The 22,864-nt window shown below is 46.1% G+C and overlaps 10 non-coding genes across 10 annotated transcripts; all 10 read right to left on the reverse strand.

The window, feature by feature from the left end:
* Positions 1–1,463: 1,463 nt before the first annotated feature.
* Positions 1,464–1,654, reverse strand: LOC130298604 (U2 spliceosomal RNA). Its single transcript, XR_008849932.1, has one exon. It is a non-coding gene; the product is annotated as a U2 spliceosomal RNA (small nuclear RNA).
* A 2,085-nt stretch (positions 1,655–3,739) lies between these two features.
* Positions 3,740–3,930, reverse strand: LOC130298605 (U2 spliceosomal RNA). The gene has a single exon (XR_008849933.1). It is a non-coding gene; the product is annotated as a U2 spliceosomal RNA (small nuclear RNA).
* Positions 3,931–6,018: 2,088 nt separating this feature from the next.
* Positions 6,019–6,209, reverse strand: LOC130298606 (U2 spliceosomal RNA). The gene has a single exon (XR_008849934.1). It is a non-coding gene; the product is annotated as a U2 spliceosomal RNA (small nuclear RNA).
* A 2,087-nt stretch (positions 6,210–8,296) lies between these two features.
* LOC130298607 (U2 spliceosomal RNA) lies at positions 8,297–8,487 on the reverse strand. The gene has a single exon (XR_008849935.1). It is a non-coding gene; the product is annotated as a U2 spliceosomal RNA (small nuclear RNA).
* Positions 8,488–10,574: 2,087 nt separating this feature from the next.
* LOC130298608 (U2 spliceosomal RNA) lies at positions 10,575–10,765 on the reverse strand. The gene has a single exon (XR_008849936.1). It is a non-coding gene; the product is annotated as a U2 spliceosomal RNA (small nuclear RNA).
* A 2,087-nt stretch (positions 10,766–12,852) lies between these two features.
* Positions 12,853–13,043, reverse strand: LOC130298609 (U2 spliceosomal RNA). The gene has a single exon (XR_008849937.1). It is a non-coding gene; the product is annotated as a U2 spliceosomal RNA (small nuclear RNA).
* Positions 13,044–15,127: 2,084 nt separating this feature from the next.
* On the reverse strand, positions 15,128–15,318 carry LOC130298610 (U2 spliceosomal RNA). The gene has a single exon (XR_008849938.1). It is a non-coding gene; the product is annotated as a U2 spliceosomal RNA (small nuclear RNA).
* Positions 15,319–17,401: 2,083 nt separating this feature from the next.
* LOC130298611 (U2 spliceosomal RNA) lies at positions 17,402–17,592 on the reverse strand. The gene has a single exon (XR_008849939.1). It is a non-coding gene; the product is annotated as a U2 spliceosomal RNA (small nuclear RNA).
* A 2,089-nt stretch (positions 17,593–19,681) lies between these two features.
* On the reverse strand, positions 19,682–19,872 carry LOC130298612 (U2 spliceosomal RNA). Its single transcript, XR_008849940.1, has one exon. It is a non-coding gene; the product is annotated as a U2 spliceosomal RNA (small nuclear RNA).
* A 2,085-nt stretch (positions 19,873–21,957) lies between these two features.
* Positions 21,958–22,148, reverse strand: LOC130298613 (U2 spliceosomal RNA). Its single transcript, XR_008849941.1, has one exon. It is a non-coding gene; the product is annotated as a U2 spliceosomal RNA (small nuclear RNA).
* Between the last annotated feature and the right edge of the window lie 716 nt (positions 22,149–22,864).

Consider the following 22,864-nt stretch of genomic DNA (forward strand, 5'->3'; position numbering starts at 1 on the left):
AGCACTGTAGTTCTGAGGGTTCTAGATGGATGCAACAATCTCCTGTTGCTTCTATGAAGGCCATAATAGACGACATCACCAAACAGCTCCATAGTCACATACACAGCAAAGGAGAGATGTTGTTTACACCTAGTGATGTCAGTGGTATTGAGTGACATCACAGCACAGTGCTAAGGCTCCTGGGCCTGGACACAGCAGCGGCTGCAATATCTCAACGGAGAATACGTTTATATATATGTGTGTGTGTGCGCGTATATATATATATATATATATATATATATATATATATATATATTTCTCCGCCGAAATCACTTTTAAACCCATTTCCACCTTTTTTTCCCTTCTCTTCCTCTTACTTTTTTTTCACGTTTTTTTACGTTTTTCTCCTTTTCGCCTCTTTTCTGGGCGTATTATTCTTCTTTTTCTTCTTTTTTTTCGTCTAATGCATACCCCATCAGTGCAGCAATGCTTATTCAATACCGCCAGCAGATGGAGACACTGGGGGATAATTTTCTAAGGATTTATACTGATTTTTCCTGTCTGAATTTGTCGCACAGAAAGTTGCAGGCCAAATATGTGTGACATTTCTGCGACTTTAGCTTCTAGAGCATTTTTACAACATTATACATAGGTGCTGAATACATAAAAAGCGACTGTTCAGCGACAGACAAGTCGCATCGGCTGAAAGTAGGCCAGAATGTCAGTCCATGTTGGAGCAGGTTTAGATACAGTCTAAAGCATAGATCTCAAAGTCTGTGCACAGAATTTAGCAAGGGCCTCGCACCTTCTGATGCATCAGGTAGGTGCACAATAGCATAGCCTAACCCTCTGTACTTTGGTCTATATTGATGCGGGACATAGACAGCCAGCTGATGACCAATCCATTAGTGCAATGGATGGCTGGAAGCATTTGTCTTTGCCTTTGCAATACCACAGAAGCAATGCATGGTCAATGTACAGCAATGACACACCTGTGTGAACAGCCAGGAGACCCCCCCCCCCCATGTTATGTTACATAGTTACATAGTTAGTACGGTCGAAAAAAGACATATGTCCATCAAGTTCAACCAGGGAATTAAGGGGTAGGGGTGTGGCGCGATATTGGGGAAGGGATGAGATTTTATATTTCTTCATAAGCATTAATCTTATTTTGTCAATTAGGAACATTCAGCACCCACCCGCTATCAAGGCAGCTGCCTATCATGTCATGCCCTACCTGCACAGGTGTGCTGGCTACTCAAATGATCCAATTAAGGAGGCCATTTAGTCAGCAGCAGCAGAAGTCCTGTGCCTGGACGCTCCAACAGCGGCCAGACACAAGCAGAAGCAGAAGCAGCAGCAGCACCACCTTTTGTTTTTTGGCTGCAGCAGCAGCAGCAGCAAGGCCCACAGGGCTGGCTAGCTGGCTAGCCAGCAAGCAGGTAGCAATGAAAGTAGGAATCTTTCTTTTTAACCCTGTAAGGGGGTGGTGCACTGTACCCGAAGATACTGCCATATCGGGTCAATGCATAGGGCGACGGAAGCAAGCTTCGAAATCGGCCCCCGTTCTCAAAAATCCATTTAATATATGGTCCCCAGATAGGGGACGTATCAGATATTAAACTGATAAGAACAGATACTACACTTGATCTTAGCCAAAAGGCCGAGAAGCGATAACCGTGAAAGGGGCGGGCCCAACAAGGTCCCCTTCATGGGCACTATCACTGCTTGCTGTCAGGGAGGCTGCCAGACAATTTTCCATGCACACTCTGGGCTGGGGGGCAGTCAACCACCAGTACACACAGCAGAACCTAAACCCATACCATTATTGCTAAGCAGCAAGACAGGGGCCCATTGCACTCCCACGGGGCCTTTTTAAATGCAATCCATAACCCGGATTTGCCAGGAACCCTTCTTACTCCTCCTACTTGCATGTGACACTGGGCTTAGGATCTGCATAGGAAACACACACACAAGCACACACCTACCTTTGTTGCCTGCAGATGCCTCCTTGGCTGTCCCCAAACGGTATCAAACCAACACCCACGGGAAGCTGTAAGCATAGAGGACATGCCTGCACCCCATTGGACTTACCTGTGTGGGTTAAACCCGGGTTATTTGACAACCTATGGCGGTGATGGTTCTGCTCAGGCAGAGCAGTGCTGATGCTCCTCATAAAGCTGTCGCTGCTGTGAAGGTTCTAGGTGACATCACAAATCCCTATGGTTACATACACAACAAAGCTGGGTTGTTGTTGTTTACACTCTGCAAGGCCTGTGGAAGTGAGTGACATCATAGCACTGTAGTTCTGAGGGTTCTAGATGGATGCAACAATCTCCTGTTGCTTCTATGAAGGCCATAATAGACGACATCACCAAACAGCTCCATAGTCACATACACAGCAAAGGAGAGATGTTGTTTACACCTAGTGATGTCAGTGGTATTGAGTGACATCACAGCACAGTGCTAAGGCTCCTGGGCCTGGACACAGCAGCGGCTGCAATATCTCAACGGAGAATACGTTTATATATATGTGTGTGTGTGCGCGTATATATATATATATATATATATATATATATATATATATATATATTTCTCCGCCGAAATCACTTTTAAACCCATTTCCACCTTTTTTTCCCTTCTCTTCCTCTTACTTTTTTTTCACGTTTTTTTACGTTTTTCTCCTTTTCGCCTCTTTTCTGGGCGTATTATTCTTCTTTTTCTTCTTTTTTTTCGTCTAATGCATACCCCATCAGTGCAGCAATGCTTATTCAATACCGCCAGCAGATGGAGACACTGGGGGATAATTTTCTAAGGATTTATACTGATTTTTCCTGTCTGAATTTGTCGCACAGAAAGTTGCAGGCCAAATATGTGTGACATTTCTGCGACTTTAGCTTCTAGAGCATTTTTACAACATTATACATAGGTGCTGAATACATAAAAAGCGACTGTTCAGCGACAGACAAGTCGCATCGGCTGAAAGTAGGCCAGAATGTCAGTCCATGTTGGAGCAGGTTTAGATACAGTCTAAAGCATAGATCTCAAAGTCTGTGCACAGAATTTAGCAAGGGCCTCGCACCTTCTGATGCATCAGGTAGGTGCACAATAGCATAGCCTAACCCTCTGTACTTTGGTCTATATTGATGCGGGACATAGACAGCCAGCTGATGACCAATCCATTAGTGCAATGGATGGCTGGAAGCATTTGTCTTTGCCTTTGCAATACCACAGAAGCAATGCATGGTCAATGTACAGCAATGACACACCTGTGTGAACAGCCAGGAGACCCCCCCCCCCATGTTATGTTACATAGTTACATAGTTAGTACGGTCGAAAAAAGACATATGTCCATCAAGTTCAACCAGGGAATTAAGGGGTAGGGGTGTGGCGCGATATTGGGGAAGGGATGAGATTTTATATTTCTTCATAAGCATTAATCTTATTTTGTCAATTAGGAACATTCAGCACCCACCCGCTATCAAGGCAGCTGCCTATCATGTCATGCCCTACCTGCACAGGTGTGCTGGCTACTCAAATGATCCAATTAAGGAGGCCATTTAGTCAGCAGCAGCAGAAGTCCTGTGCCTGGACGCTCCAACAGCGGCCAGACACAAGCAGAAGCAGAAGCAGCAGCAGCACCACCTTTTGTTTTTTGGCTGCAGCAGCAGCAGCAGCAAGGCCCACAGGGCTGGCTAGCTGGCTAGCCAGCAAGCAGGTAGCAATGAAAGTAGGAATCTTTCTTTTTAACCCTGTAAGGGGGTGGTGCACTGTACCCGAAGATACTGCCATATCGGGTCAATGCATAGGGCGACGGAAGCAAGCTTCGAAATCGGCCCCCGTTCTCAAAAATCCATTTAATATATGGTCCCCAGATAGGGGACGTATCAGATATTAAACTGATAAGAACAGATACTACACTTGATCTTAGCCAAAAGGCCGAGAAGCGATAACCGTGAAAGGGGCGGGCCCAACAAGGTCCCCTTCATGGGCACTATCACTGCTTGCTGTCAGGGAGGCTGCCAGACAATTTTCCATGCACACTCTGGGCTGGGGGGCAGTCAACCACCAGTACACACAGCAGAACCTAAACCCATACCATTATTGCTAAGCAGCAAGACAGGGGCCCATTGCACTCCCACGGGGCCTTTTTAAATGCAATCCATAACCCGGATTTGCCAGGAACCCTTCTTACTCCTCCTACTTGCATGTGACACTGGGCTTAGGATCTGCATAGGAAACACACACACAAGCACACACCTACCTTTGTTGCCTGCAGATGCCTCCTTGGCTGTCCCCAAACGGTATCAAACCAACACCCACGGGAAGCTGTAAGCATAGAGGACATGCCTGCACCCCATTGGACTTACCTGTGTGGGTTAAACCCGGGTTATTTGACAACCTATGGCGGTGATGGTTCTGCTCAGGCAGAGCAGTGCTGATGCTCCTCATAAAGCTGTCGCTGCTGTGAAGGTTCTAGGTGACATCACAAATCCCTATGGTTACATACACAACAAAGCTGGGTTGTTGTTGTTTACACTCTGCAAGGCCTGTGGAAGTGAGTGACATCATAGCACTGTAGTTCTGAGGGTTCTAGATGGATGCAACAATCTCCTGTTGCTTCTATGAAGGCCATAATAGACGACATCACCAAACAGCTCCATAGTCACATACACAGCAAAGGAGAGATGTTGTTTACACCTAGTGATGTCAGTGGTATTGAGTGACATCACAGCACAGTGCTAAGGCTCCTGGGCCTGGACACAGCAGCGGCTGCAATATCTCAACGGAGAATACGTTTATATATATGTGTGTGTGTGCGCGTATATATATATATATATATATATATATATATATATATATATATATTCTCCGCCGAAATCACTTTTAAACCCATTTCCACCTTTTTTTCCCTTCTCTTCCTCTTACTTTTTTTTCACGTTTTTTTACGTTTTTCTCCTTTTCGCCTCTTTTCTGGGCGTATTATTCTTCTTTTTCTTCTTTTTTTTCGTCTAATGCATACCCCATCAGTGCAGCAATGCTTATTCAATACCGCCAGCAGATGGAGACACTGGGGGATAATTTTCTAAGGATTTATACTGATTTTTCCTGTCTGAATTTGTCGCACAGAAAGTTGCAGGCCAAATATGTGTGACATTTCTGCGACTTTAGCTTCTAGAGCATTTTTACAACATTATACATAGGTGCTGAATACATAAAAAGCGACTGTTCAGCGACAGACAAGTCGCATCGGCTGAAAGTAGGCCAGAATGTCAGTCCATGTTGGAGCAGGTTTAGATACAGTCTAAAGCATAGATCTCAAAGTCTGTGCACAGAATTTAGCAAGGGCCTCGCACCTTCTGATGCATCAGGTAGGTGCACAATAGCATAGCCTAACCCTCTGTACTTTGGTCTATATTGATGCGGGACATAGACAGCCAGCTGATGACCAATCCATTAGTGCAATGGATGGCTGGAAGCATTTGTCTTTGCCTTTGCAATACCACAGAAGCAATGCATGGTCAATGTACAGCAATGACACACCTGTGTGAACAGCCAGGAGACCCCCCCCCCCCATGTTATGTTACATAGTTACATAGTTAGTACGGTCGAAAAAAGACATATGTCCATCAAGTTCAACCAGGGAATTAAGGGGTAGGGGTGTGGCGCGATATTGGGGAAGGGATGAGATTTTATATTTCTTCATAAGCATTAATCTTATTTTGTCAATTAGGAACATTCAGCACCCACCCGCTATCAAGGCAGCTGCCTATCATGTCATGCCCTACCTGCACAGGTGTGCTGGCTACTCAAATGATCCAATTAAGGAGGCCATTTAGTCAGCAGCAGCAGAAGTCCTGTGCCTGGACGCTCCAACAGCGGCCAGACACAAGCAGAAGCAGAAGCAGCAGCAGCACCACCTTTTGTTTTTTGGCTGCTGCAGCAGCAGCAGCAGCAAGGCCCACAGGGCTGGCTAGCTGGCTAGCCAGCAAGCAGGTAGCAATGAAAGTAGGAATCTTTCTTTTTAACCCTGTAAGGGGGTGGTGCACTGTACCCGAAGATACTGCCATATCGGGTCAATGCATAGGGCGACGGAAGCAAGCTTCGAAATCGGCCCCCGTTCTCAAAAATCCATTTAATATATGGTCCCCAGATAGGGGACGTATCAGATATTAAACTGATAAGAACAGATACTACACTTGATCTTAGCCAAAAGGCCGAGAAGCGATAACCGTGAAAGGGGCGGGCCCAACAAGGTCCCCTTCATGGGCACTATCACTGCTTGCTGTCAGGGAGGCTGCCAGACAATTTTCCATGCACACTCTGGGCTGGGGGGCAGTCAACCACCAGTACACACAGCAGAACCTAAACCCATACCATTATTGCTAAGCAGCAAGACAGGGGCCCATTGCACTCCCACGGGGCCTTTTTAAATGCAATCCATAACCCGGATTTGCCAGGAACCCTTCTTACTCCTCCTACTTGCATGTGACACTGGGCTTAGGATCTGCATAGGAAACACACACACAAGCACACACCTACCTTTGTTGCCTGCAGATGCCTCCTTGGCTGTCCCCAAACGGTATCAAACCAACACCCACGGGAAGCTGTAAGCATAGAGGACATGCCTGCACCCCATTGGACTTACCTGTGTGGGTTAAACCCGGGTTATTTGACAACCTATGGCGGTGATGGTTCTGCTCAGGCAGAGCAGTGCTGATGCTCCTCATAAAGCTGTCGCTGCTGTGAAGGTTCTAGGTGACATCACAAATCCCTATGGTTACATACACAACAAAGCTGGGTTGTTGTTGTTTACACTCTGCAAGGCCTGTGGAAGTGAGTGACATCATAGCACTGTAGTTCTGAGGGTTCTAGATGGATGCAACAATCTCCTGTTGCTTCTATGAAGGCCATAATAGACGACATCACCAAACAGCTCCATAGTCACATACACAGCAAAGGAGAGATGTTGTTTACACCTAGTGATGTCAGTGGTATTGAGTGACATCACAGCACAGTGCTAAGGCTCCTGGGCCTGGACACAGCAGCGGCTGCAATATCTCAACGGAGAATACGTTTATATATATGTGTGTGTGTGCGCGTATATATATATATATATATATATATATATATATATATATATATATATTCTCCGCCGAAATCACTTTTAAACCCATTTCCACCTTTTTTTCCCTTCTCTTCCTCTTACTTTTTTTTCACGTTTTTTTACGTTTTTCTCCTTTTCGCCTCTTTTCTGGGCGTATTATTCTTCTTTTTCTTCTTTTTTTTCGTCTAATGCATACCCCATCAGTGCAGCAATGCTTATTCAATACCGCCAGCAGATGGAGACACTGGGGGATAATTTTCTAAGGATTTATACTGATTTTTCCTGTCTGAATTTGTCGCACAGAAAGTTGCAGGCCAAATATGTGTGACATTTCTGCGACTTTAGCTTCTAGAGCATTTTTACAACATTATACATAGGTGCTGAATACATAAAAAGCGACTGTTCAGCGACAGACAAGTCGCATCGGCTGAAAGTAGGCCAGAATGTCAGTCCATGTTGGAGCAGGTTTAGATACAGTCTAAAGCATAGATCTCAAAGTCTGTGCACAGAATTTAGCAAGGGCCTCGCACCTTCTGATGCATCAGGTAGGTGCACAATAGCATAGCCTAACCCTCTGTACTTTGGTCTATATTGATGCGGGACATAGACAGCCAGCTGATGACCAATCCATTAGTGCAATGGATGGCTGGAAGCATTTGTCTTTGCCTTTGCAATACCACAGAAGCAATGCATGGTCAATGTACAGCAATGACACACCTGTGTGAACAGCCAGGAGACCCCCCCCCCCCATGTTATGTTACATAGTTACATAGTTAGTACGGTCGAAAAAAGACATATGTCCATCAAGTTCAACCAGGGAATTAAGGGGTAGGGGTGTGGCGCGATATTGGGGAAGGGATGAGATTTTATATTTCTTCATAAGCATTAATCTTATTTTGTCAATTAGGAACATTCAGCACCCACCCGCTATCAAGGCAGCTGCCTATCATGTCATGCCCTACCTGCACAGGTGTGCTGGCTACTCAAATGATCCAATTAAGGAGGCCATTTAGTCAGCAGCAGCAGAAGTCCTGTGCCTGGACGCTCCAACAGCGGCCAGACACAAGCAGAAGCAGAAGCAGCAGCAGCACCACCTTTTGTTTTTTGGCTGCAGCAGCAGCAGCAGCAAGGCCCACAGGGCTGGCTAGCTGGCTAGCCAGCAAGCAGGTAGCAATGAAAGTAGGAATCTTTCTTTTTAACCCTGTAAGGGGGTGGTGCACTGTACCCGAAGATACTGCCATATCGGGTCAATGCATAGGGCGACGGAAGCAAGCTTCGAAATCGGCCCCCGTTCTCAAAAATCCATTTAATATATGGTCCCCAGATAGGGGACGTATCAGATATTAAACTGATAAGAACAGATACTACACTTGATCTTAGCCAAAAGGCCGAGAAGCGATAACCGTGAAAGGGGCGGGCCCAACAAGGTCCCCTTCATGGGCACTATCACTGCTTGCTGTCAGGGAGGCTGCCAGACAATTTTCCATGCACACTCTGGGCTGGGGGGCAGTCAACCACCAGTACACACAGCAGAACCTAAACCCATACCATTATTGCTAAGCAGCAAGACAGGGGCCCATTGCACTCCCACGGGGCCTTTTTAAATGCAATCCATAACCCGGATTTGCCAGGAACCCTTCTTACTCCTCCTACTTGCATGTGACACTGGGCTTAGGATCTGCATAGGAAACACACACACAAGCACACACCTACCTTTGTTGCCTGCAGATGCCTCCTTGGCTGTCCCCAAACGGTATCAAACCAACACCCACGGGAAGCTGTAAGCATAGAGGACATGCCTGCACCCCATTGGACTTACCTGTGTGGGTTAAACCCGGGTTATTTGACAACCTATGGCGGTGATGGTTCTGCTCAGGCAGAGCAGTGCTGATGCTCCTCATAAAGCTGTCGCTGCTGTGAAGGTTCTAGGTGACATCACAAATCCCTATGGTTACATACACAACAAAGCTGGGTTGTTGTTGTTTACACTCTGCAAGGCCTGTGGAAGTGAGTGACATCATAGCACTGTAGTTCTGAGGGTTCTAGATGGATGCAACAATCTCCTGTTGCTTCTATGAAGGCCATAATAGACGACATCACCAAACAGCTCCATAGTCACATACACAGCAAAGGAGAGATGTTGTTTACACCTAGTGATGTCAGTGGTATTGAGTGACATCACAGCACAGTGCTAAGGCTCCTGGGCCTGGACACAGCAGCGGCTGCAATATCTCAACGGAGAATACGTTTATATATATGTGTGTGTGTGCGCGTATATATATATATATATATATATATATATATATATATATATATATTTCTCCGCCGAAATCACTTTTAAACCCATTTCCACCTTTTTTTCCCTTCTCTTCCTCTTACTTTTTTTTCACGTTTTTTTACGTTTTTCTCCTTTTCGCCTCTTTTCTGGGCGTATTATTCTTCTTTTTCTTCTTTTTTTTCGTCTAATGCATACCCCATCAGTGCAGCAATGCTTATTCAATACCGCCAGCAGATGGAGACACTGGGGGATAATTTTCTAAGGATTTATACTGATTTTTCCTGTCTGAATTTGTCGCACAGAAAGTTGCAGGCCAAATATGTGTGACATTTCTGCGACTTTAGCTTCTAGAGCATTTTTACAACATTATACATAGGTGCTGAATACATAAAAAGCGACTGTTCAGCGACAGACAAGTCGCATCGGCTGAAAGTAGGCCAGAATGTCAGTCCATGTTGGAGCAGGTTTAGATACAGTCTAAAGCATAGATCTCAAAGTCTGTGCACAGAATTTAGCAAGGGCCTCGCACCTTCTGATGCATCAGGTAGGTGCACAATAGCATAGCCTAACCCTCTGTACTTTGGTCTATATTGATGCGGGACATAGACAGCCAGCTGATGACCAATCCATTAGTGCAATGGATGGCTGGAAGCATTTGTCTTTGCCTTTGCAATACCACAGAAGCAATGCATGGTCAATGTACAGCAATGACACACCTGTGTGAACAGCCAGGAGACCCCCCCCCCCCCATGTTATGTTACATAGTTACATAGTTAGTACGGTCGAAAAAAGACATATGTCCATCAAGTTCAACCAGGGAATTAAGGGGTAGGGGTGTGGCGCGATATTGGGGAAGGGATGAGATTTTATATTTCTTCATAAGCATTAATCTTATTTTGTCAATTAGGAACATTCAGCACCCACCCGCTATCAAGGCAGCTGCCTATCATGTCATGCCCTACCTGCACAGGTGTGCTGGCTACTCAAATGATCCAATTAAGGAGGCCATTTAGTCAGCAGCAGCAGAAGTCCTGTGCCTGGACGCTCCAACAGCGGCCAGACACAAGCAGAAGCAGAAGCAGCAGCAGCACCACCTTTTGTTTTTTGGCTGCAGCAGCAGCAGCAGCAAGGCCCACAGGGCTGGCTAGCTGGCTAGCCAGCAAGCAGGTAGCAATGAAAGTAGGAATCTTTCTTTTTAACCCTGTAAGGGGGTGGTGCACTGTACCCGAAGATACTGCCATATCGGGTCAATGCATAGGGCGACGGAAGCAAGCTTCGAAATCGGCCCCCGTTCTCAAAAATCCATTTAATATATGGTCCCCAGATAGGGGACGTATCAGATATTAAACTGATAAGAACAGATACTACACTTGATCTTAGCCAAAAGGCCGAGAAGCGATAACCGTGAAAGGGGCGGGCCCAACAAGGTCCCCTTCATGGGCACTATCACTGCTTGCTGTCAGGGAGGCTGCCAGACAATTTTCCATGCACACTCTGGGCTGGGGGGCAGTCAACCACCAGTACACACAGCAGAACCTAAACCCATACCATTATTGCTAAGCAGCAAGACAGGGGCCCATTGCACTCCCACGGGGCCTTTTTAAATGCAATCCATAACCCGGATTTGCCAGGAACCCTTCTTACTCCTCCTACTTGCATGTGACAACTGGGCTTAGGATCTGCATAGGAAACACACACACAAGCACACACCTACCTTTGTTGCCTGCAGATGCCTCCTTGGCTGTCCCCAAACGGTATCAAACCAACACCCACGGGAAGCTGTAAGCATAGAGGACATGCCTGCACCCCATTGGACTTACCTGTGTGGGTTAAACCCGGGTTATTTGACAACCTATGGCGGTGATGGTTCTGCTCAGGCAGAGCAGTGCTGATGCTCCTCATAAAGCTGTCGCTGCTGTGAAGGTTCTAGGTGACATCACAAATCCCTATGGTTACATACACAACAAAGCTGGGTTGTTGTTGTTTACACTCTGCAAGGCCTGTGGAAGTGAGTGACTTCATAGCACTGTAGTTCTGAGGGTTCTAGATGGATGCAACAATCTCCTGTTGCTTCTATGAAGGCCATAATAGACGACATCACCAAACAGCTCCATAGTCACATACACAGCAAAGGAGAGATGTTGTTTACACCTAGTGATGTCAGTGGTATTGAGTGACATCACAGCACAGTGCTAAGGCTCCTGGGCCTGGACACAGCAGCGGCTGCAATATCTCAACGGAGAATACGTTTATATATATGTGTGTGTGTGCGCGTATATATATATATATATATATATATATATATATATATATATATATATTCTCCGCCGAAATCACTTTTAAACCCATTTCCACCTTTTTTTCCCTTCTCTTCCTCTTACTTTTTTTTCACGTTTTTTTACGTTTTTCTCCTTTTCGCCTCTTTTCTGGGCGTATTATTCTTCTTTTTCTTCTTTTTTTTCGTCTAATGCATACCCCATCAGTGCAGCAATGCTTATTCAATACCGCCAGCAGATGGAGACACTGGGGGATAATTTTCTAAGGATTTATACTGATTTTTCCTGTCTGAATTTGTCGCACAGAAAGTTGCAGGCCAAATATGTGTGACATTTCTGCGACTTTAGCTTCTAGAGCATTTTTACAACATTATACATAGGTGCTGAATACATAAAAAGCGACTGTTCAGCGACAGACAAGTCGCATCGGCTGAAAGTAGGCCAGAATGTCAGTCCATGTTGGAGCAGGTTTAGATACAGTCTAAAGCATAGATCTCAAAGTCTGTGCACAGAATTTAGCAAGGGCCTCGCACCTTCTGATGCATCAGGTAGGTGCACAATAGCATAGCCTAACCCTCTGTACTTTGGTCTATATTGATGCGGGACATAGACAGCCAGCTGATGACCAATCCATTAGTGCAATGGATGGCTGGAAGCATTTGTCTTTGCCTTTGCAATACCACAGAAGCAATGCATGGTCAATGTACAGCAATGCACCTGTGTGAACAGCCAGGAGACCCCCCCCCCCCCCATGTTATGTTACATAGTTACATAGTTAGTACGGTCGAAAAAAGACATATGTCCATCAAGTTCAACCAGGGAATTAAGGGGTAGGGGTGTGGCGCGATATTGGGGAAGGGATGAGATTTTATATTTCTTCATAAGCATTAATCTTATTTTGTCAATTAGGAACATTCAGCACCCACCCGCTATCAAGGCAGCTGCCTATCATGTCATGCCCTACCTGCACAGGTGTGCTGGCTACTCAAATGATCCAATTAAGGAGGCCATTTAGTCAGCAGCAGCAGAAGTCCTGTGCCTGGACGCTCCAACAGCGGCCAGACACAAGCAGAAGCAGCAGCAGCAGCAGCACCACCTTTTGTTTTTTGGCTGCAGCAGCAGCAGCAGCAAGGCCCACAGGGCTGGCTAGCTGGCTAGCCAGCAAGCAGGTAGCAATGAAAGTAGGAATCTTTCTTTTTAACCCTGTAAGGGGGTGGTGCACTGTACCCGAAGATACTGCCATATCGGGTCAATGCATAGGGCGACGGAAGCAAGCTTCGAAATCGGCCCCCGTTCTCAAAAATCCATTTAATATATGGTCCCCAGATAGGGGACGTATCAGATATTAAACTGATAAGAACAGATACTACACTTGATCTTAGCCAAAAGGCCGAGAAGCGATAACCGTGAAAGGGGCGGGCCCAACAAGGTCCCCTTCATGGGCACTATCACTGCTTGCTGTCAGGGAGGCTGCCAGACAATTTTCCATGCACACTCTGGGCTGGGGGGCAGTCAACCACCAGTACACACAGCAGAACCTAAACCCATACCATTATTGCTAAGCAGCAAGACAGGGGCCCATTGCACTCCCACGGGGCCTTTTTAAATGCAATCCATAACCCGGATTTGCCAGGAACCCTTCTTACTCCTCCTACTTGCATGTGACACTGGGCTTAGGATCTGCATAGGAAACACACACACAAGCACACACCTACCTTTGTTGCCTGCAGATGCCTCCTTGGCTGTCCCCAAACGGTATCAAACCAACACCCACGGGAAGCTGTAAGCATAGAGGACATGCCTGCACCCCATTGGACTTACCTGTGTGGGTTAAACCCGGGTTATTTGACAACCTATGGCGGTGATGGTTCTGCTCAGGCAGAGCAGTGCTGATGCTCCTCATAAAGCTGTCGCTGCTGTGAAGGTTCTAGGTGACATCACAAATCCCTATGGTTACATACACAACAAAGCTGGGTTGTTGTTGTTTACACTCTGCAAGGCCTGTGGAAGTGAGTGACATCATAGCACTGTAGTTCTGAGGGTTCTAGATGGATGCAACAATCTCCTGTTGCTTCTATGAAGGCCATAATAGACGACATCACCAAACAGCTCCATAGTCACATACACAGCAAAGGAGAGATGTTGTTTACACCTAGTGATGTCAGTGGTATTGAGTGACATCACAGCACAGTGCTAAGGCTCCTGGGCCTGGACACAGCAGCGGCTGCAATATCTCAACGGAGAATACGTTTATATATATGTGTGTGTGTGCGCGTATATATATATATATATATATATATATATATATATATATATTTCTCCGCCGAAATCACTTTTAAACCCATTTCCACCTTTTTTTCCCTTCTCTTCCTCTTACTTTTTTTTCACGTTTTTTTACGTTTTTCTCCTTTTCGCCTCTTTTCTGGGCGTATTATTCTTCTTTTTCTTCTTTTTTTTCGTCTAATGCATACCCCATCAGTGCAGCAATGCTTATTCAATACCGCCAGCAGATGGAGACACTGGGGGATAATTTTCTAAGGATTTATACTGATTTTTCCTGTCTGAATTTGTCGCACAGAAAGTTGCAGGCCAAATATGTGTGACATTTCTGCGACTTTAGCTTCTAGAGCATTTTTACAACATTATACATAGGTGCTGAATACATAAAAAGCGACTGTTCAGCGACAGACAAGTCGCATCGGCTGAAAGTAGGCCAGAATGTCAGTCCATGTTGGAGCAGGTTTAGATACAGTCTAAAGCATAGATCTCAAAGTCTGTGCACAGAATTTAGCAAGGGCCTCGCACCTTCTGATGCATCAGGTAGGTGCACAATAGCATAGCCTAACCCTCTGTACTTTGGTCTATATTGATGCGGGACATAGACAGCCAGCTGATGACCAATCCATTAGTGCAATGGATGGCTGGAAGCATTTGTCTTTGCCTTTGCAATACCACAGAAGCAATGCATGGTCAATGTACAGCAATGACACACCTGTGTGAACAGCCAGGAGACCCCCCCCCCCCCCATGTTATGTTACATAGTTACATAGTTAGTACGGTCGAAAAAAGACATATGTCCATCAAGTTCAACCAGGGAATTAAGGGGTAGGGGTGTGGCGCGATATTGGGGAAGGGATGAGATTTTATATTTCTTCATAAGCATTAATCTTATTTTGTCAATTAGGAACATTCAGCACCCACCCGCTATCAAGGCAGCTGCCTATCATGTCATGCCCTACCTGCACAGGTGTGCTGGCTACTCAAATGATCCAATTAAGGAGGCCATTTAGTCAGCAGCAGCAGAAGTCCTGTGCCTGGACGCTCCAACAGCGGCCAGACACAAGCAGAAGCAGCAGCAGCAGCAGCACCACCTTTTGTTTTTTGGCTGCAGCAGCAGCAGCAGCAAGGCCCACAGGGCTGGCTAGCTGGCTAGCCAGCAAGCAGGTAGCAATGAAAGTAGGAATCTTTCTTTTTAACCCTGTAAGGGGGTGGTGCACTGTACCCGAAGATACTGCCATATCGGGTCAATGCATAGGGCGACGGAAGCAAGCTTCGAAATCGGCCCCCGTTCTCAAAAATCCATTTAATATATGGTCCCCAGATAGGGGACGTATCAGATATTAAACTGATAAGAACAGATACTACACTTGATCTTAGCCAAAAGGCCGAGAAGCGATAACCGTGAAAGGGGCGGGCCCAACAAGGTCCCCTTCATGGGCACTATCACTGCTTGCTGTCAGGGAGGCTGCCAGACAATTTTCCATGCACACTCTGGGCTGGGGGGCAGTCAACCACCAGTACACACAGCAGAACCTAAACCCATACCATTATTGCTAAGCAGCAAGACAGGGGCCCATTGCACTCCCACGGGGCCTTTTTAAATGCAATCCATAACCCGGATTTGCCAGGAACCCTTCTTACTCCTCCTACTTGCATGTGACACTGGGCTTAGGATCTGCATAGGAAACACACACACAAGCACACACCTACCTTTGTTGCCTGCAGATGCCTCCTTGGCTGTCCCCAAACGGTATCAAACCAACACCCACGGGAAGCTGTAAGCATAGAGGACATGCCTGCACCCCATTGGACTTACCTGTGTGGGTTAAACCCGGGTTATTTGACAACCTATGGCGGTGATGGTTCTGCTCAGGCAGAGCAGTGCTGATGCTCCTCATAAAGCTGTCGCTGCTGTGAAGGTTCTAGGTGACATCACAAATCCCTATGGTTACATACACAACAAAGCTGGGTTGTTGTTGTTTACACTCTGCAAGGCCTGTGGAAGTGAGTGACATCATAGCACTGTAGTTCTGAGGGTTCTAGATGGATGCAACAATCTCCTGTTGCTTCTATGAAGGCCATAATAGACGACATCACCAAACAGCTCCATAGTCACATACACAGCAAAGGAGAGATGTTGTTTACACCTAGTGATGTCAGTGGTATTGAGTGACATCACAGCACAGTGCTAAGGCTCCTGGGCCTGGACACAGCAGCGGCTGCAATATCTCAACGGAGAATACGTTTATATATATGTGTGTGTGTGCGCGTATATATATATATATATATATATATATATATATATATATATATTCTCCGCCGAAATCACTTTTAAACCCATTTCCACCTTTTTTTCCCTTCTCTTCCTCTTACTTTTTTTTCACGTTTTTTTACGTTTTTCTCCTTTTCGCCTCTTTTCTGGGCGTATTATTCTTCTTTTTCTTCTTTTTTTTCGTCTAATGCATACCCCATCAGTGCAGCAATGCTTATTCAATACCGCCAGCAGATGGAGACACTGGGGGATAATTTTCTAAGGATTTATACTGATTTTTCCTGTCTGAATTTGTCGCACAGAAAGTTGCAGGCCAAATATGTGTGACATTTCTGCGACTTTAGCTTCTAGAGCATTTTTACAACATTATACATAGGTGCTGAATACATAAAAAGCGACTGTTCAGCGACAGACAAGTCGCATCGGCTGAAAGTAGGCCAGAATGTCAGTCCATGTTGGAGCAGGTTTAGATACAGTCTAAAGCATAGATCTCAAAGTCTGTGCACAGAATTTAGCAAGGGCCTCGCACCTTCTGATGCATCAGGTAGGTGCACAATAGCATAGCCTAACCCTCTGTACTTTGGTCTATATTGATGCGGGACATAGACAGCCAGCTGATGACCAATCCATTAGTGCAATGGATGGCTGGAAGCATTTGTCTTTGCCTTTGCAATACCACAGAAGCAATGCATGGTCAATGTACAGCAATGACACACCTGTGTGAACAGCCAGGAGACCCCCCCCCCCCATGTTATGTTACATAGTTACATAGTTAGTACGGTCGAAAAAAGACATATGTCCATCAAGTTCAACCAGGGAATTAAGGGGTAGGGGTGTGGCGCGATATTGGGGAAGGGATGAGATTTTATATTTCTTCATAAGCATTAATCTTATTTTGTCAATTAGGAACATTCAGCACCCACCCGCTATCAAGGCAGCTGCCTATCATGTCATGCCCTACCTGCACAGGTGTGCTGGCTACTCAAATGATCCAATTAAGGAGGCCATTTAGTCAGCAGCAGCAGAAGTCCTGTGCCTGGACGCTCCAACAGCGGCCAGACACAAGCAGAAGCAGAAGCAGCAGCAGCACCACCTTTTGTTTTTTGGCTGCAGCAGCAGCAGCAGCAAGGCCCACAGGGCTGGCTAGCTGGCTAGCCAGCAAGCAGGTAGCAATGAAAGTAGGAATCTTTCTTTTTAACCCTGTAAGGGGGTGGTGCACTGTACCCGAAGATACTGCCATATCGGGTCAATGCATAGGGCGACGGAAGCAAGCTTCGAAATCGGCCCCCGTTCTCAAAAATCCATTTAATATATGGTCCCCAGATAGGGGACGTATCAGATATTAAACTGATAAGAACAGATACTACACTTGATCTTAGCCAAAAGGCCGAGAAGCGATAACCGTGAAAGGGGCGGGCCCAACAAGGTCCCCTTCATGGGCACTATCACTGCTTGCTGTCAGGGAGGCTGCCAGACAATTTTCCATGCACACTCTGGGCTGGGGGGCAGTCAACCACCAGTACACACAGCAGAACCTAAACCCATACCATTATTGCTAAGCAGCAAGACAGGGGCCCATTGCACTCCCACGGGGCCTTTTTAAATGCAATCCATAACCCGGATTTGCCAGGAACCCTTCTTACTCCTCCTACTTGCATGTGACACTGGGCTTAGGATCTGCATAGGAAACACACACACAAGCACACACCTACCTTTGTTGCCTGCAGATGCCTCCTTGGCTGTCCCCAAACGGTATCAAACCAACACCCACGGGAAGCTGTAAGCATAGAGGACATGCCTGCACCCCATTGGACTTACCTGTGTGGGTTAAACCCGGGTTATTTGACAACCTATGGCGGTGATGGTTCTGCTCAGGCAGAGCAGTGCTGATGCTCCTCATAAAGCTGTCGCTGCTGTGAAGGTTCTAGGTGACATCACAAATCCCTATGGTTACATACACAACAAAGCTGGGTTGTTGTTGTTTACACTCTGCAAGGCCTGTGGAAGTGAGTGACATCATAGCACTGTAGTTCTGAGGGTTCTAGATGGATGCAACAATCTCCTGTTGCTTCTATGAAGGCCATAATAGACGACATCACCAAACAGCTCCATAGTCACATACACAGCAAAGGAGAGATGTTGTTTACACCTAGTGATGTCAGTGGTATTGAGTGACATCACAGCACAGTGCTAAGGCTCCTGGGCCTGGACACAGCAGCGGCTGCAATATCTCAACGGAGAATACGTTTATATATATGTGTGTGTGTGCGCGTATATATATATATATATATATATATATATATATATATCTATATATATATTTCTCCGCCGAAATCACTTTTAAACCCATTTCCACCTTCTTTTCCCTTCTCTTCCTCTTACTTTTTTTTCACGTTTTTTTACGTTTTTCTCCTTTTCGCCTCTTTTCTGGGCGTATTATTCTTCTTTTTCTTCTTTTTTTTCGTCTAATGCATACCCCATCAGTGCAGCAATGCTTATTCAATACCGCCAGCAGATGGAGACACTGGGGGATAATTTTCTAAGGATTTATACTGATTTTTCCTGTCTGAATTTGTCGCACAGAAAGTTGCAGGCCAAATATGTGTGACATTTCTGCGACTTTAGCTTCTAGAGCATTTTTACAACATTATACATAGGTGCTGAATACATAAAAAGCGACTGTTCAGCGACAGACAAGTCGCATCGGCTGAAAGTAGGCCAGAATGTCAGTCCATGTTGGAGCAGGTTTAGATACAGTCTAAAGCATAGATCTCAAAGTCTGTGCACAGAATTTAGCAAGGGCCTCGCACCTTCTGATGCATCAGGTAGGTGCACAATAGCATAGCCTAACCCTCTGTACTTTGGTCTATATTGATGCGGGACATAGACAGCCAGCTGATGACCAATCCATTAGTGCAATGGATGGCTGGAAGCATTTGTCTTTGCCTTTGCAATACCACAGAAGCAATGCATGGTCAATGTACAGCAATGACACACCTGTGTGAACAGCCAGGAGACCCCCCCCCCCCCCATGTTATGTTACATAGTTACATAGTTAGTACGGTCGAAAAAAGACATATGTCCATCAAGTTCAACCAGGGAATTAAGGGGTAGGGGTGTGGCGCGATATTGGGGAAGGGATGAGATTTTATATTTCTTCATAAGCATTAATCTTATTTTGTCAATTAGGAACATTCAGCACCCACCCGCTATCAAGGCAGCTGCCTATCATGTCATGCCCTACCTGCACAGGTGTGCTGGCTACTCAAATGATCCAATTAAGGAGGCCATTTAGTCAGCAGCAGCAGAAGTCCTGTGCCTGGACGCTCCAACAGCGGCCAGACACAAGCAGAAGCAGAAGCAGCAGCAGCACCACCTTTTGTTTTTTGGCTGCAGCAGCAGCAGCAAGGCCCACAGGGCTGGCTAGCTGGCTAGCCAGCAAGCAGGTAGCAATGAAAGTAGGAATCTTTCTTTTTAACCCTGTAAGGGGGTGGTGCACTGTACCCGAAGATACTGCCATATCGGGTCAATGCATAGGGCGACGGAAGCAAGCTTCGAAATCGGCCCCCGTTCTCAAAAATCCATTTAATATATGGTCCCCAGATAGGGGACGTATCAGATATTAAACTGATAAGAACAGATACTACACTTGATCTTAGCCAAAAGGCCGAGAAGCGATAACCGTGAAAGGGGCGGGCCCAACAAGGTCCCCTTCATGGGCACTATCACTGCTTGCTGTCAGGGAGGCTGCCAGACAATTTTCCATGCACACTCTGGGCTGGGGGGCAGTCAACCACCAGTACACACAGCAGAACCTAAACCCATACCATTATTGCTAAGCAGCAAGACAGGGGCCCATTGCACTCCCACGGGGCCTTTTTAAATGCAATCCATAACCCGGATTTGCCAGGAACCCTTCTTACTCCTCCTACTTGCATGTGACACTGGGCTTAGGATCTGCATAGGAAACACACACACAAGCACACACCTACCTTTGTTGCCTGCAGATGCCTCCTTGGCTGTCCCCAAACGGTATCAAACCAACACCCACGGGAAGCTGTAAGCATAGAGGACATGCCTGCACCCCATTGGACTTACCTGTGTGGGTTAAACCCGGGTTATTTGACAACCTATGGCGGTGATGGTTCTGCTCAGGCAGAGCAGTGCTGATGCTCCTCATAAAGCTGTCGCTGCTGTGAAGGTTCTAGGTGACATCACAAATCCCTATGGTTACATACACAACAAAGCTGGGTTGTTGTTGTTTACACTCTGCAAGGCCTGTGGAAGTGAGTGACATCATAGCACTGTAGTTCTGAGGGTTCTAGATGGATGCAACAATCTCCTGTTGCTTCTATGAAGGCCATAATAGACGACATCACCAAACAGCTCCATAGTCACATACACAGCAAAGGAGAGATGTTGTTTACACCTAGTGATGTCAGTGGTATTGAGTGACATCACAGCACAGTGCTAAGGCTCCTGGGCCTGGACACAGCAGCGGCTGCAATATCTCAACGGAGAATACGTTTATATATATGTGTGTGTGTGCGCGTATATATATATATATATATATATATATATATATATATATATATTTCTCCGCCGAAATCACTTTTAAACCCATTTCCACCTTTTTTTCCCTTCTCTTCCTCTTACTTTTTTTTCACGTTTTTTTACGTTTTTCTCCTTTTCGCCTCTTTTCTGGGCGTATTATTCTTCTTTTTCTTCTTTTTTTTCGTCTAATGCATACCCCATCAGTGCAGCAATGCTTATTCAATACCGCCAGCAGATGGAGACACTGGGGGATAATTTTCTAAGGATTTATACTGATTTTTCCTGTCTGAATTTGTCGCACAGAAAGTTGCAGGCCAAATATGTGTGACATTTCTGCGACTTTAGCTTCTAGAGCATTTTTACAACATTATACATAGGTGCTGAATACATAAAAAGCGACTGTTCAGCGACAGACAAGTCGCATCGGCTGAAAGTAGGCCAGAATGTCAGTCCATGTTGGAGCAGGTTTAGATACAGTCTAAAGCATAGATCTCAAAGTCTGTGCACAGAATTTAGCAAGGGCCTCGCACCTTCTGATGCATCAGGTAGGTGCACAATAGCATAGCCTAACCCTCTGTACTTTGGTCTATATTGATGCGGGACATAGACAGCCAGCTGATGACCAATCCATTAGTGCAATGGATGGCTGGAAGCATTTGTCTTTGCCTTTGCAATACCACAGAAGCAATGCATGGTCAATGTACAGCAATGACACACCTGTGTGAACAGCCAGGAGACCCCCCCCCCCCCATGTTATGTTACATAGTTACATAGTTAGTACGGTCGAAAAAAGACATATGTCCATCAAGTTCAACCAGGGAATTAAGGGGTAGGGGTGTGGCGCGATATTGGGGAAGGGATGAGATTTTATATTTCTTCATAAGCATTAATCTTATTTTGTCAATTAGGAACATTCAGCACCCACCCGCTATCAAGGCAGCTGCCTATCATGTCATGCCCTACCTGCACAGGTGTGCTGGCTACTCAAATGATCCAATTAAGGAGGCCATTTAGTCAGCAGCAGCAGAAGTCCTGTGCCTGGACGCTCCAACAGCGGCCAGACACAAGCAGAAGCAGAAGCAGCAGCAGCACCACCTTTTGTTTTTTGGCTGCAGCAGCAGCAGCAGCAAGGCCCACAGGGCTGGCTAGCTGGCTAGCCAGCAAGCAGGTAGCAATGAAAGTAGGAATCTTTCTTTTTAACCCTGTAAGGGGGTGGTGCACTGTACCCGAAGATACTGCCATATCGGGTCAATGCATAGGGCGACGGAAGCAAGCTTCGAAATCGGCCCCCGTTCTCAAAAATCCATTTAATATATGGTCCCCAGATAGGGGACGTATCAGATATTAAACTGATAAGAACAGATACTACACTTGATCTTAGCCAAAAGGCCGAGAAGCGATAACCGTGAAAGGGGCGGGCCCAACAAGGTCCCCTTCATGGGCACTATCACTGCTTGCTGTCAGGGAGGCTGCCAGACAATTTTCCATGCACACTCTGGGCTGGGGGGCAGTCAACCACCAGTACACACAGCAGAACCTAAACCCATACCATTATTGCTAAGCAGCAAGACAGGGGCCCATTGCACTCCCACGGGGCCTTTTTAAATGCAATCCATAACCCGGATTTGCCAGGAACCCTTCTTACTCCTCCTACTTGCATGTGACACTGGGCTTAGGATCTGCATAGGAAACACACACACAAGCACACACCTACCTTTGTTGCCTGCAGATGCCTCCTTGGCTGTCCCCAAACGGTATCAAACCAACACCCACGGGAAGCTGTAAGCATAGAGGACATGCCTGCACCCCATTGGACTTACCTGTGTGGGTTAAACCCGGGTTATTTGACAACCTATGGCGGTGATGGTTCTGCTCAGGCAGAGCAGTGCTGATGCTCCTCATAAAGCTGTCGCTGCTGTGAAGGTTCTAGGTGACATCACAAATCCCTATGGTTACATACACAACAAAGCTGGGTTGTTGTTGTTTACACTCTGCAAGGCCTGTGGAAGTGAGTGACATCATAGCACTGTAGTTCTGAGGGTTCTAGATGGATGCAACAATCTCCTGTTGCTTCTATGAAGGCCATAATAGACGACATCACCAAACAGCTCCATAGT

Source organism: Hyla sarda, unplaced genomic scaffold, assembly GCF_029499605.1.
Source record: "Hyla sarda isolate aHylSar1 unplaced genomic scaffold, aHylSar1.hap1 scaffold_1008, whole genome shotgun sequence".
Classification (NCBI taxonomy): Eukaryota; Metazoa; Chordata; class Amphibia; order Anura; family Hylidae; genus Hyla; species Hyla sarda.